This window comes from Pan paniscus, chromosome 15 (genome assembly GCF_029289425.2).
Source record: "Pan paniscus chromosome 15, NHGRI_mPanPan1-v2.0_pri, whole genome shotgun sequence".
Taxonomy (NCBI): domain Eukaryota; kingdom Metazoa; phylum Chordata; class Mammalia; order Primates; family Hominidae; genus Pan; species Pan paniscus.
The window spans coordinates 89,022,498-89,035,172 of record NC_073264.2 but is presented as its reverse complement, the minus strand read 5'-3'; the positions used below and the strand labels follow the sequence as shown (position 1 = coordinate 89,035,172).

General features: G+C 41.1%; 1 long non-coding RNA gene across 2 annotated transcripts; it reads left to right on the top strand.

Annotated features, from left to right (window-relative positions):
- Window positions 1-2,284: 2,284 nt before the first annotated feature.
- LOC134728991 (uncharacterized) lies at window positions 2,285-12,032 on the top strand. 2 transcript variants are annotated; one of them, XR_010109828.1, is made up of 3 exons: window positions 2,285-2,622; window positions 11,634-11,683; window positions 11,863-12,032. It is a non-coding gene; the product is annotated as an uncharacterized LOC134728991 (long non-coding RNA). The 2 variants fall into 2 exon arrangements; XR_010109827.1 differs by lacking the exon at window positions 11,863-12,032 and having other exon boundaries at window positions 11,634-11,830.
- Window positions 12,033-12,675: the final 643 nt, after the last annotated feature.

Genomic DNA, 12,675 nt, shown 5'->3' with positions numbered 1-12,675 from the left:
CGGAGGTTGCACTCTAGTGGAATGTATTATGACTCATATATGAAGTGCACACCTTAGTACAAAGTAAATTCTTCACAAGTCCTTTCAAGGTTGAGATATCTATCCTATGGATTATGGAAAGTTCTTTTGAAAACAGCTGGGTGGTCTACAAACAGCCAAAAAGTTTGGGCTGGAAAGCAACAGTGTTGACTTTCCAAGTTTAAGGATTATTCAGAGAAGACTGAAGCCAGCCATGTTCACGAGGGAACCAGGTCCCCACTGCAGCTGTCTGCTATTGTCACCATCTGTCATCTTTAGGACACATCCACATAGCCAAGATAGAGTAAATGAGAAATTGTAGACAGTCAATCTGGTTAATTTATTAGTTAGATAATTGAATATACACACAGACTGGACAACCAGCAGCACAAGTCACCCTCCTAGATTTGGCAAGGTAATTCTTTCCTTTTTAAAGTACTTGGTTAATAAAGCATGTTCAGATATATCATATATGAATTTCACAACCCTATGTTCAAAAAAGAGGCAGTCTGCCCCAGCGTACATAGCTAGCCAGTAAAAAGAGAATCCAGAGGTAGAGTGGTAAAGCATATATCAAGTGCACATCAGAGGTCCAGTAAATTGCCATTTTACTGTGGCTACTGTTGACTAGAAGCCTGGTTTGGTACCCAGACAGTACTCTTATATCATGCTCTTTCCAGTTCAGTCATTTATGACTTGAGGTTTTCAGATGCTTCTATAAGCTCCCGCTTGGACTGTTTGTGCCTGATCTTCAAATTCTGCTCCCAGGGCCTTTGTGCACTGTGTGTATCTGCTCGACTTGTGTTTTAGTGAGTTGAAGAAGGAGGGGGTATGCCTTGTTGATCTGTGGTTGGTAAGGTCTTAAACGAAACCACCATTGTTACCGGGCAGAGTGTAAATTAAGCAACAGGCATGTCCAAGGATAAAATGTGAGAAGGCCTTTCTTGCTGCCATGAGTGGGTTTGGAGTGTGATGCTTGTTTATAACCTGGGCAATGGGTGCTCTCACGGGTGCGGTGACTGTGAAAGAACACTGAAATGTTAAAGAGAAAAGCTGTTGCCCACAACCTTATAAAATGGGCTTTCTGTTTCCAACAACAACAAAAATAGACAAACAACAACAACAAACCGTAAAGAGTAAAAAACAGCACAATGATGGAAAATTGTGAGCCAACATGGAGAAAAGGTGCCAGGGTTTCTAGGGCCTGAATTTTCCACCAGGAAGCAAATATATTTAGAAAGAGGCAGCACCTTTTGACATTTGCTAAGTGACTTTGATGATTGACTTTTCAATTGAGTTTCTGTAGTGAGCAAAAGAGGGGTGTGAAGAAAAAGCAATTTTCCCAATGGGAGTATAAAATCCTCCAGACTAATGAAATGCTTTTTCTGGTTTAGAGATAACAACCCACTTTTGGGTTTTATGCCTAATATTGATTCTTTGTGTATTTTTTATAGAAGCCTTCACAAAATTCAGTTAATTGTATTTTATTAGACTGAGAGATTGTTTTTTTAAATATTCTCCAAACCTCCTCACTCATGGCTGTCCATCCCTTCTCCATTCTCCCTATCAATAGTTTAACATTGATGGATGGTTTGTGGTAGTTTTTTTTAAAAAACAAAACTTGCTCTACCTTTTCAATCTCCTCCTAGTTCGAATGATTGCAAAAATGCTGAAAAAGCCAAGTTCCTTTAAGGAATAAGACACTGAAATATGGTCATTAAATCCTGATGGGTTTTTTATTCTGCATCCCATAATTTTAAGGAGAACCACTTTCTGAGATGGTTGGATAAATGCAACAAATATAATGAGGCAGAAGTGAGGTCCCAAGGCAGCTTTGCAATCTACAGGGCACTCAGTTTATTTATTTACAATAACTGTAAGCTATTAGGGTCTGTCTCACTAAGCAAAGCTAACCCAGGAACAAAACACAGTAGACTTGGGGGAGTCAGCAGTTTGGTGGCTGCTGGTGGGGGCTGCTGTGTCTTCTATCTTTAAATGTCCTTGGTGTTTTATTTAGGGAAGGTATCATCTTGACAGAACTGCTTTGCTGTTAGGCAGTAAGATGAGTTACTTCTTGGGATAAAGGTTCTCGTAAAAGAATTTGGACAAGAAGACTTTGTGGTTTATAGAAACTGTAATCTTTACTGAATGACTGGAGTGGGCATGGCACGAGGAATTACATTTATAATTGCTTAAAGGACAAAAAGATTCAGCTTGATTTAAACCCAGAGCACAAAAGAATCATGATTATGAAAGGAAAGGGAGAGACAAGATATTATAGTGAAGAGTGCAGTCCTGGGATTTAGAAGACTTGGGTTTTAGTCCTGGTTGTGCTTAGCAGTCATATGTCCTTGGGTAAATCACTTAACTTCTCTGAACTTCAGTTTTTCTATCTACAAAATAGGGTCTTCTGTGGGCATACAATGGGCTAGGCTAAGCACTTCATATGTGCTATCTAATTTCTTTCTTTCTTTTTTTTTTGACAGAGTCTCGCTCTGTCACCCAGGCTGGAATGCATTGGCTCCATCTCAGCTCACTGCAACCTCCGCTTCCCGGGTTCAAGTGATTCTCCTGCCTCAGCCTCCTGAGTAGCTGGGATTACAGGTATGTACCACCATGCCTGGCTAATTTTTGTATTTTTAGTAGAGATGGGGTTTCACCATGTTGGTCAGGGTGGGCTCGAACTTCTGACCTCATGTGATCCGCCCGCCTTGGCCTCCCAAAGTGCTGGGATTACAGGCATGAACCACCGCACCTAGCCAATGCTATCTAATGTAACCCTCTCAATTATGAGGTAGGTACTATTATTATTATTACTCTTATTACTCAGATGAAGAAACTGAAGCATGTAGAAAGTTGGTAACTTTCCTGAATCACTGACAGGGGCAGAATTTGGACATAGACAGCCTAAGACTGGTGTGTGAAACCACTATATACATACCACAGGACTACCATACCATAGAACCACTCTAGAGAGATGATCCTTGGCTTGCTTACGTGAGTGTGGTATGAATAAGATAAGTTAATATTTGTGAAAAGTGTTCTATAAAATAAAAACCCACAGGATATAAGGGAATGTAGTTTTTAATTTATTACTAAAAGCCTCCTGCTGTGGTTTGAATGATGGCATTCTTTATAAACGCACATTGAAAATTAATCCCCATTGTGGTGGTATTAAGAGGTGGGGCTTTTGGGATGTGATTAAATCAAATCCCTCATGAATGGTTCGGTGCCTTATGAAAGGGCTGGAGGGAAGTAGCATAGGCCCTTTTTGCCCTTCCGTCTCTTTGCCATGTGAGGACACAGTGTTCAAGGTGCCATCTTGGAGGCAGAGACCAGGCCCTCAACAGACACTAAATCTGCAACTTCTTGATCTCGGACTTCCCAGCCTCGAGGACTGTGAGAAATACATTTCTATTACTTATAAATTACTCAGTCTCAGGTATTTTGTTAACGTAGCAAAAACGAACTAAGACATCTTAATGTTAGATGTGGAGAGTGTCTATCAAAGATTGTAGACTCAAACAGCTATGAGGCTACTTCACCGAGTGGGTATATTGGTTTGCTAGGGCTTTTGCAACAAACCACCACAAACTGGGTGACTTAGAACAGCTAAATTTCATTACCTCTGTTCTGGAGGCCAGAAATTTGAAATCAAGGAGTTGGCGGGGCCGTGCTCCCTCTGAAGGCTGAGGATATAATAAGACATCTTTCCTAACTTTCTGGGAGCCTCAGGCATTCCTTGGCTGTAGATGGCCACCTTCTCCCTGTGTCTCATCACAATGTCTTCTCGTTGTACCAGTCAAATTTCCCCCTTTTATAATGACACCAATCACGCTGGATAAGGATGTACCTCATCTTATCTTGATAATCTGTGAAGACTCTATTTCCAAATAAGATCACATTTACAGATATTGGGGATTAAGGGGTCAATACTTAATGGAGGCACAATTCAACCCCAAACACTGGTAAACATGGGATGCAATTTGGAGTCAGACACACCAGTGTTCAAATCCAACCTCCACCATTTCCTAATGCAAGGTGACTATTAGTTTCCTATTGCGACTGTAACAAATTATACACATACAGTGGCTTAAAACATCAAGAAATTCAGTGTCTTACAGTTCTAGGTGTTCTACTGGGCTGAAATCAAGGTGTCAGAAGAGATGTATTCCTTATGGAGGTTCTAACGGAGAATCTTGTTTCCTTGCCTTTTCCAGCTTTTTGAGGCCACCTGCATTTCTTGGCTCATGGTCCCTTTCTCTATCTTCAGAGCCAGCAGTGTAATACCTTCAAATCTCTCTCTGAATTTGACTCTGACCTTCTTCCCTCTTTTGTTTCTCTTCCTCCCTCTTCTATCTTTTAAGGATCCTTATGATTACATTGGGCCCACCTGTATAATATAGTATAATATTCCCATGTCAAGAGGCTAAATATAATCACATCTGCAAAGTCTTTTTGCCATGTAAGAAACATATTTATAGGTTCCAGGGATTAGGACTTGGACATCTTTGGGGGGAATTATTCTTCCTACCACAGTGACTGTCCTAAGCCCCCTCTGTAAATCAGAAAACTTAGTGTTGTTATTTCAAAGTGTTGTTGAAAAGCCAGGTGCAGTGGCTCATGCCTGTAATCCCAGCACTTTGGGAGGCCTAGGAAGGCAGATCACTTGAGGTCAGGAGTTCGAGATCAGCCTGGCCAACATGGTGAAACCCTGTCTCTCCTGAAGATACAAAAATTAGCCAGGCATGGTGGCACGTGCCTGTAGTCCCAGCTACTGGGAAGGCTGAGGCAGGAGAATCGCTTGAACCTGGGAGGTGAAGGTTGCAGTGAGCACAGATCGCACCACTGTACTCCAATCTGGGCAACAGAGTGAGACTCTGTCTCAAAAAAAAAAAAAAAAAAGTGTTGTTAAAATAAGTTATTCTAGGCTGGGCGTGGTGGCTCATGCCTGTAATCCCAGCACTTTGGGAGGCCAAGGTGGGTGGATCACCTGAGGTCAGCAGTTCGAGATCAGCCTGACCAACAAGGTGAAACCCCGTCTCTATTAAAAATACAAAAATTAGCTGGGCATGATGGCAGGCAACTGTAGTCCCAGCTACTCAGGAGTCTGAGACAAATGAATTGCTTGAACCTGGGAGGCAGAGGTTGCAGTGAGCTGAGATCCTGTGACTTCACTCCAGCCTGGGCAATGGAGTGAGACTGTGTCTCAAAAAAATAAATTAATTAATAAAATAAAATAAGGCATTCTTGTGGAGTACTCAACCCAGTGCCTGGCACAGAGTAACATTTCATTACATGTTACCTGTTAATCATATGACTGGTTTCATCCATGTTATGTTCTTATGGAAAAGTTTCTTTTTAAATCCTTGTAAGTGGTGGGGAAACATATGCAAACATTCCTGATATTTGTATGACTCTAAAGCAGAGCATGGATGTTCTGTTTTCTGAGCAATTGGTAAAGCTACTTGTACCTAATGAGGGTGGTGGGGGTAGCGGGAGGGCTTGAACATCACTGTGTTGTCTACAATTCTGTCTGTTTGGTTCCCTATTCAATCAAGTGGCAATTACCAGAGATCACACTTGGGAAAACAGCCAATTTAATTTGGCGATCTTAATTCAGTTAAATATTACATTTTTAGGTACCTTAATGTTTAAGACATTTTAATGGCCACTGTAACACTTACTCTGTCACCTCCCAATCCCCAGCCTCAATTTAAATCTTTTTAGCGTGTTTAATGTATCTTATATAAGCAGCCTAAAGCCATACTAATGGAATGGAATAATAAAAATCATTGTTTTTTTATAACTACAATAACAATATAAATAATTGAAGAATACTTTATAGTTTTACAAAAGGCTTTTTCATAGCCTATCAAATAAATGACTGATTTGATGGTTGCACAAGCATTCTGGTGTGTGGACAGAGATTCTGACACTGGCCCTAGAATCAGACTGACCTACTTTGTAATCCTACTATTGCCCCTTGTGAAGTCTGTGACCCAAGCTTAATCAAGACCTTCCCTGAGCCTCAGTTTCCTCCTGTGTTAAATGCAAACATCAGAGTTTCCTCAGAGGATTGTAGTGAGGATTCAATAAGAAAATACCCATAAACCACTCAGTACAGTGCCCGATGCATCTCAATGACAGATAAACACTCGCTGCCACTATTACCATTGCTACTATTATGGTAAAGAGATATTAACGCGAAGGTCTTCCAGTCCCCTAAAATATGTTTTAGGAGACTTTGTTTGAGGGGATGTCTTTCTGTTGTGCTATCTTTCCTAGCAAAGGGCATGCCATTAGTCATTTATTATTTTATAATTTCACAGTTTCAGCTGTGCACTCAAGTTAACAGAGCCTATAGTCCAAAGTGAGGTGCAAAACCACAACTGAGACTTGCAAAAGGAGCTGAGCCAAAACTGGATATTGCCCCACACCCAAGCACTGACCTCCAGCCTCTAGTAGGTTAGAAAGATGGACAAAAAGGTGGGAGTTGTATGGTGAATCTCTCCCGTAAGTTGAAGGGTGGGTTCTTTCACCTCAGGTCCATATTGAGGGGTGTGAGGAAACTACCCAGAGAACCTAGCATGTGTCTCTGGATGTTTGGTGGGCTCCACAGACCAGCACTTGACTCAGCTCCAGAAATCCAGAGTGAAAGAGGCTGTGTGGTTGCTAAGAGAATGGAGTGAAGAAGAGATGTTGCTGCCTTGGGATGGGCTACACTCCCAGTGTTTCTCCAGGCAAAGCAAGTGGGTCCCATGGAGAAGATGGAGGCCATGTCTGAGACAGTGCTGGACATCTTAGATCCTGAGCAAGATGGCAGCCTCCTTAGGGGAGGGGGCGGGGTTCCAGGGTTACAAAGCTGAAGTAGGATCCTGAAGTGTCAGGCAGAAGAGAAGAATTTGCCCAAGTCAATGAAACTACAGGAAAAAAAAAAAAGCCCAGCGATGGGGCGGGGGAGCACGTCTCAGAGGCTCAAGGAGCAGCCGGGGAGAGAACGTGAGGGCGCATGCCCCATCATCCTGAGAGGAGACCCCTTTTCTTCTCTTATCTCCATACTTTCTCATCCAGAAGGGTAAGAAACCACGATTAACTAGTTTGAGGAGAAAGGATGAATGTGCACGGTGGAGAAAGAGAGGTCAAACACCACTTTCTCCTGGGCAGGCAGCCAGCCTGCTTGGGCCAGCAGTGAGCATGGAGAGGGTGTGAGTGAGAACGGACAAACGGAAAGTTTTATTTATTCCATTGGATAGAAGATAGGAATTTCCGAATCAAGCCTTCTTTGATTACTTGAAAGTATCCAGAAGAGTTATAAAACTTGTTCTAATCGGATCCAGGGACAAGAAAAAGCCAGTCCGGTGGAATGAACTGGAAGGGCCCGTGGGAGAGAGAGCGGAAGCAGCTCCTTGGTCCTGTTTCACGAGCTATGCTGTGCGTCCTAGTGGTTACCTCATTATTCTCACAACAGCCCCAGTAGGTAACTATTATCCTGAGGAATAATAATAACCCTTCCACAGATGAGGTCATCAAAGCTCAGAAGGGTAAAGTGTTTGTGCCAAATCCCAGATTGAAAATAAGCGGAGGCTGACTCTGAACCCTGCTTTCCTGACTCTACTTGCTCCACCGGAGCACAGGGCGCCATCATGTGGTCGGAAGGGGTAAGGGCACCAAAATCCACCAGGAGCCCAAAACATATTCTCAGAAGTCCTGAATTTCTCATCAGGAGCCTTGTGACTGGCTTGTAGAGTGTTACTCTTCATCCTGGGCCCAGATGTGTTTAAATAGGCTATTTTGTGGTAAAATACAGAGCCATAGAACGGCCTTTTCTTTTAGCACAAATATGTTTTACGGGACTTTGAGGGGGTTGTCTTTCTGTTGTGCTATCTTTCCTAGGAAAGGGTGTGCTGTTAGTCATTTATTATTTTATAATAAATCTATTGACTTTATTGCTTTTGTGATCAGGCCATTCTAAGTGGAATTAACTAGAGGAGAACCAAGATGGTGAAGACAGAAATGGCTACAGTGGATCATAGGGTCAGATTCCTTTGGGAGGCCTGAAGGCCCCACTGAGGCTCAATAAAAACGAATGATCTTTCCTTTTTCATGGGAACACATTGATTTAACTGAGTATGACCATTGTCTGTGTGCTTAGGGGACTCATGATGAGGTTTGTGTGCCTTTTCCCACAGGAAGATTATGGCAGTCCCATGCTAAGTAGCACTTGTTTGCCCGGGTACTGTGCTTGCTGGCTTGTGTGGAGTTTGTGAAGATCTGCCCCTTAACCCTTTATGCCTGAAGTTGCAATTTTTTGAATTTTTGTAATGAGACCTCGGCCCCGACCTTGAGCAGTAGGATATAAATAAATCCCACGTGCTTAGCATTCGGAACACTAGACATAAATGTTAATGACTTAAATGAGGTAGAAATGTTTCTGCCCCAGGGGAGGAAATAAAAGGTACTCCTCCTCACGTAAATCTGTTTCCTGGTCATGCCCACCAAATTGGCTGTGGGGTGTGACACCCCTCTGTGTCATCCCCTATGTGTAAGTGATCAGTGTCAGTTTAGGAGGCCATGACTCCCCTTCATTCAACGAATCACTCCTTTGGCCAGGGGCTGGAAGCAGGGGCTGGAAAAGCTAAATATTACATTGCACTGTCTTGAATAGTATAACTAAAGGAAAATAAAACCAAAAACAAGATCTCTGACCTGTCTCCTTCTCACTCTCTCTATGTCCTGAGGCTTTTGTCTTGCCGAGATGACACAACTAAAATCAGTTAGGGAGTCATCTCTGATTTTGGCATATCCTAAAACAAACCTTGTCACATCAAGGGCGATTGAAGAACAGGAATACGTTTAGCTCAGAAACAAACATAAACTTGGGAAGACATAAAAGGCCTGTTGGATGAAAGGAGAGTACGCTTGTTCTCTGTGACCCCAGAAGACAGATCCAAGGAAGGGAGTTGAGGTCACATGTAAACACACTTGGGTTCAATACAATTGGGCAACGTTTTAGCCATTTAGATATCTCATATCTAGAAGATACTGTGTTCTTTGCGCAACACCACAAAATTTAACCAAATGGTTCTCTCCTTTTGCCTTTTTATGGAGAGCCTTTCTCCATGCTCTCCATAAAATAGGTTGTTATGTTACTTCAAAAGGGGTCATAAAGGTTGTGTATGGATGGAATGGAATGTTCTGCATGATGCTTTGGTGGGGGTGGGGGGGTTAAAGTTTGGGCATTCTCCTCTCAGTGGGGTGCAGAAAAGCACAGTTTTTGAAATCAGACTGCTGTTAGTTCCAGACCTGTCTCTGCCTCTCATAAACTGGGTGATCTTAGGCAAATTATTTAAATGTTCTTTTTTATTTGTAAAATGCAAAAATAAAAATTACCAATATCACAGGATAGTTGTGAAAATTAAATGCTTACCATAGCCTGGCATCTGCTAATAATAACAGACACGTATATAAGAGGCAACCTCAAAAGACACTCTATATTTAATTGTTTCAAGTTTACTACCCTTAGAAATATGGATATAACTAAATGGCATGTTCTACAAAACAATATAACATCACAATTACAAATCCAAATCCTGAGTGTTTTTAAAGAAGGGGTTTGATCATAGGCATTGACAATTTTGAATTTTTCTGTTAATATTGTTTGTTGTTTCTCATTCATTTCTATGGCCACTAGCCTATGCTGGCAAACAAATGATAGTAGACCCTTCCAAATATAAGAAAAACCACTGGGAGAAAACTCAAATTTGATATATTTTTATATGTTCAATTCAATGTCATTATTTTTGGACTCAAATTGGGATTGAACCTCTGTTTGGCTACTTAGTTAGCTTCCTGACTTTGGACAAATTATTCAGCCTCTTTAAACCTGTCTGCTCACCTATCATAAGAGAATTGTTGTGAGGATTACATTTAATGAGCTGATACATGGAAAAGCATAATGGTAATATGTCCTCAAAAACTGAGAGCTACTATATTTTTTCCTACAATAACTTTATTCATGATTCAAATTTAGCTATTGAATATCTAGGTTTCGAAGCATAAGCATATCTTAGGTGCACCGTTGGAGGACCACTGTGTCAACAGTAATCACAATGGAGTTTTGGTGTATATGAATTTCCTCTCACTGCAATAATGCATTACCACAAACTTAGTGATTTAGTGCAGATTTATTCTCCTGAAGTCCTGGAGGCTAGAAGTTTAAAATTGGTCTCACTGGACTAAATTCAAGACATTGACAGGGATCATTCCTTCTGGAGGCTCTAGTTTCCTTGCCCTTGCTAGCTTCTGGAGCCTGCACTCCTTGGCTTGTGACCCCATTCTCTCATCACACCAGCTTGTTGCTTCCATCATCAGTCTCTTATTTCTGTAGTTAAATCTCCCTCTCCCTCCCTGTTATGAGAACACTTGTTGATATGCTTTGGCTGTGTCCCCACCCAAATCTCATCTTGAATTGTAGTTCCCATAATCCCCACGTGTCATGGGAGGGACTAGGGGGAGATAATTGAATCATTGAGGTGGTTTCCCCATCCTGTTCTCATGATAGTGAGTTCTTATGAGATCTGTTGGTTTTATAAGGCACTTCCCCCTTCACTGGGCACTCATTTCTCTCTCCTGCCACCATGTGAAGAAGGATATGTTTGCTTCCCTTTCCACCATGATTGTTTCCTGAGTCCTCCCCTGCCCTGTGGAACTGTGAGTCAATTAAACTTCTTTCCTTTATAAATTACCCAGTCTCGGGTATGTCCTTATATCAGTGTGAGACTAATACACTTGTAATTCATTTAGATTCACTTGTATAATCCAGGCTATTCTCTGTCTCTGAAATTCTTAACTTAATTGCATTTACAAAGTGCCTTTTGCCATTTGAGGCAACATTCACAGGTTCTGGAGATTCAGACATGGACTTTAGGAGGGCTCATTATTCAGCCTACCACATGGCCTGAGTTGTTCAAGCAAAGGCTGGGACCTTGTGTCAGCCATGGTAGAGCATGATTCCTGTATTGGCTATATGCTTAATAGCAACAACCTAGGGACACTTAGAATCCATGATTGTAAATGGGAGACAATAGGAATATTGTACCACCTCAAATTGAAAATGCTGTACTTCCCTTTCTCTGTGCCCTGCACTGTGATGTTTCATTTCAACTAGGCAAATCTTTTTATCTATAAATGCATTTTTTTTGACAGAGTCTCATTGTGTCACCTACGCTGGAGTGCAATTGTACAATCTCAGCTCACTGAAACCTCCACCTCCCAGGTTCAAGCGATTCTCCTGCCTCAGCCTCCTGAGTAGCTGGGACTACACCATGCTTGGCTATAAATGCATTTTCTTAGTATTATGTTTCATACACTTTGTACTAGTCCAGAGGTTAATTGACCCCCTCTCTCAGTACAATTATTTTGACACCCCCTCTTCTGGCATCCCCTTTTTTGCAATCTTTTGCCCCAACCTGGCAGAGCCATCACATTTATATAACATTTTTATGCCAGTACTGTTTTAAATAGTATATGTATATATATATATATATATACATATATATATGTACTCACTTAATATTCAAATATTCTAGTATGAATGTATCTTCGTTTTTCAGATGAGGAAGCCGAGGCACTGAGAGGAGAAGTAACAAGCTCAAGGTCTGAAGTGAGTGTTCAAAGTATGTCTGTCTCCAGAGCCCATATTTTTAACCAATACACTATACTATATCTCTTCAAGAAGTCCTTAATAAGTGCTGTTTATTATTATTTTTATAAGGCTCAGAAATAAATGTTTTGGAGCCCACCTCCTACAGTTCTGTCCCTGTCTCCCCTTCATGTCTCTAGAAAAAAAAGAAAAGTATAATAAGAGGAAAGAAAGGACAAAGAAAGCAAGAGAAGTTCATGTTGACTTGGTACAGAAGTCACATCCTGGGGTGAGCAACACATGTGTGAATGATTCCACAAGTAAGCAATTAGCAGATTTTGTAGTCTAGCATTTAAGCCAGTACCAAGCAGATGTTGATAGAGATATTTCAGAGAAACATCATAAAATGATGATTAAGCTAAAAGGAATTTGAATGGTAAAAATTTAGAGTCTTAAATTTATAGATTTATGACTACTCTGTGCATTTATGTAAAAATTCAGTCTTAAATCTGTAGCTTTGCAGCAAATTTGTAAAGGCAGGGAGAGGGTAGAGTGGCAAGAGGTGAATATGCCTGGGTAGTTAGAGACAATGGGCTTTCCATTGGCAGAACCTCTGCTGTGCTCAGAGAGTGTTGGAAATACAAGATGGTAGGCTACATGGTAGTTATGAGTCCAGGTTCTGAGGCAAGACCATCTGTGTTCATATTCTGATGCCATAACTTACTGACTATATGACCTTGGCCTAGTTTACTTAACCTTTTTTATGCCTTAGTTTTCTCAGGAGAAAATGGGCATAATAATATCTTCTTAGTAGGGTTGTGTTAAATGGGGTTAATACCCATAAGATCATTTATGACTCTCATGTAAGTACTCAGTATATGTTAATAGTTATAATTATCATCTTATCATGTCTAATATGCTTAGGAGATTACTACACATTTGAGAAGGAGTTTTTCTTTAGATAGATATTATAGAGGATGAACTCATTGTTTGAGGGAGAAAAAGACACAGAT